This window comes from Rhea americana, unplaced genomic scaffold, assembly GCF_003343005.1.
Source record: "Rhea americana isolate MKP2758 unplaced genomic scaffold, rheAme1 scaffold_1, whole genome shotgun sequence".
Taxonomy (NCBI): Eukaryota; Metazoa; Chordata; class Aves; order Rheiformes; family Rheidae; genus Rhea; species Rhea americana.
In genome coordinates, this window is record NW_028185038.1 from 18773268 (window position 1) to 18776258 (window position 2991).

Below are 2991 nucleotides of genomic sequence, written 5' to 3' on the forward strand. Positions count from 1 at the left end.
CCTTTATTCACCAGGACTGTCTTCAGATTCTTGATGGACCTCACAAGGCACATCCTCTGAGCACTGCAGTTATGAGTAATCCCTTCGCACGTAATACATGTGGTAGTCACGCAGGTGACTAAATTTGGCTCTGTAGTTTTGCAGGGCTTTGCAAGCTCTGTTGGTACCGCTACAGGCAGAGGGGGAATATAAAATCAAGCGGTTTTGCAGACAATCATTCCAATGATCTTTCCTTAAATGGTACCTTACCAAGGCTTGGATCACTAGCAGTGGGTGGAGAGATGATACAGTGGATGACAGCTGATGACACCTTGAGATGACAGAGGCCACTTTCCTAAAGATCTTTGTTGCACTTAGCACACGGGTCTGTAGCTCTTGTCTGTCCTTTTGCATCTCCTGACGGCTCCTGGCAGAACTCAGCCAGTTAGTTTTTGTATCAGCACTGGTGTCTGTTTCCTTCTCCATGTGCTTGGCCAAAGACTTGAAAAGGAAGGAGGTTCTCTAAGATCTCTTAGCACTATGAAAGCCTCATTCCTAGTAACAAATATGATCAGAAAATGTCCATATTATGAAGATCTTTAGAAACTTGTCATCTAGAATGAATAAAAATTTCTGCCCTTAGACCACCATAGATGTTTACTGACAGATCAGAAGGAGCAGTTCTGATTTCTGCATCACCATCTTCTCTTGATTGAGTCCTCTCACTGGACCATTGGTGCGGAGGAAAGAGTAGCCTGTCTACAACCTGATCTGTTGTTCCAGAAGACCTGTGTTAGGCCTTTGGAGTACCAAAGGGCATTTTATAACTAGGGTGGATATTTCTGCTTGTTATATCCCCGTTGTGGGAGATTTCTCCCCACGGCTGACTGAGCAAGGGAGAGAAAGTTTAGAGGATGAATGGGGATGCAAATAAGAGGTGGAGGGATTTATCCAAGCCTTGTGGGAGATTTTTGAAAAGTGTTCTTGTTTTTCTCCTCGGCTCTACAACTCATTTCAAAATGCGAAGAAGGTTTCCAAATTAATCCCTCTCATAAATGATCATGTCTCATTATTATTTAAGAATAGTGGCTATGTGCTCTTGGCACTGAGCAGTAGCAGTAGAGAGGTTAATACCTGCATGTTCATCTCTGCAGGTTGTCTTTTGGAAGACACCATCCCTGGAGGGACAGAGAAGGGCCTTTTCCAGAAGCAGAGGGCAGGCCAGAGTGAGAAACATCTTGCAGTTAGCCAAATTATTCTCTCCCACCCCACCCTAGGCAGAGCGGGGAGTGAAATACTAAATAGGCAATCCCAAGAGGTATCACAGAGTGGTTGTGGTGGGAAGAGGCCTCTGAAAATTGTCCGGTCCAACTCCCTGCTCAAGCAGAGTCAGAGCAGGTTGCCCAGGACTCAGTGGGCACCACTGAAAAGAGTCTGGCCCTGTCATCTTTACACCCTGCCACCAGGTATTTATGTTGCCCTGTAACACACCTGCCAAAATAGAGTACTGCTTGGCATTAAAACCTTGTTATAATGCCTATATAACTAGCATAAAATATTGCATAGTAAATATAAATTGCATAGTAGTTGCTTTAAATTTAAGAGTGTAAGATGACCTGATGCTGGTCCTAGAAGACCTTTAAATTTATGCTTTTTTTTGAAAGACTGCTGTAGCCAGAGTTGCTTGCTTTTTTTTTAACCCCATAAAATCTCTGTTTAGCTGGAAGTTTGCGTGCACTAATACAAACGAGGCAAGTTCCTTCTGCTTGTTCCCTACGGCAGCTCTCACCTGTGGTCCCCCTGATCCCAGCGGGAAGTGGGGCACGACCGGAGTGCAGCCACGAGGCCGGATACCGTGGTCGTGGCAGCTTCAGCAGCCCCGACCTGTGCCGGGGCGCCCGGGGGCTGCTCTGAGCTGCCTGCGAGCCTCGAGTGGCTTTCAGGCCACAGCGTGGTACCGCTGGTGTCGGAGATCAGGATTCATGGAATAAAGTTACTCTTGTGGCTTCCCAGAAAGCAGAGACCGAGGCTTAGGCCGTTCTGGTAGCTCTTCGGAGCTGCGCGGGGCAGTTTGCAGACTGTTAATTATCTCTTTGCTTTTCTATCTGTAGTCAAGGAAGGTTTAATCAAACCCGTAAATTCTGGCCTTGGCAGCCTGGCAGGTTAGACCTTGGGATTAAGCCGCCCGGATTTCTTTCTCGTGAGAAAAAAAGACTCTATTTTAATTTCAAACAAATCCGATGCGCTTTCCCAGACTTTCTTCCCGAGCATATGTACTCTTAAAAAATCCTGGAGAAAATTTCCTTCTAGCAGTTTCTCCTCTGTCTAGCAGTCACGGTGCTGGTATGTGGATCTTGGAAATGCCCCTTTCCTCTCTGGAGCAATGTCATGGACAAAGTGAGCCTACTAAAGGTTTTGGCTGGTCCTTAGATACCTGAAAGAGTCAGTCTTAGAGAATAATTTCCTCCAATTTTATTTAAATCATAATTTGCATGTACAGTGCTTTGAACAAGGTTTATTTAGTGAAAACCATTTGGAAGCCTGTGAAGATGTTGCTGCTTCTTGGTTTTCCCACTACGGGTGCTGTCAGCTTTGCTGTTTCCGCTGCTCACGTGGCAGCTGCCTTGCACGAAGGCTTGGAGCAGAGGAGACTCCCTCAAGCAGCTCCCAGGTCCGCGGAGCATCCGTGGCGCCGCGCTCTGTACGCCGGAGCACAGAACCGGCTCAGGCATCCCACGGCTGGTTAGATTTCTTCTCAGATTTGAGGCTGAAATTAAACACTGTATCACTTGCGAGTGTATCAGCAGAAGTATGCCAAGCAAAGGGCTAGCACACAAATATGTTTATGGAGGAAATGGGCTAATAAACTCACCTGTGTGGTGTGCACCTACCGCATAAAGCGCTTGCCTCATCACTGAAAGCGTCTTATATTCCTTCACGTCTTTCTTCCGTTAAGGTACACTTCATAAAACATTTACCTTGTTCTGAGCTGGCTGGTAGAAGCACAGAAGT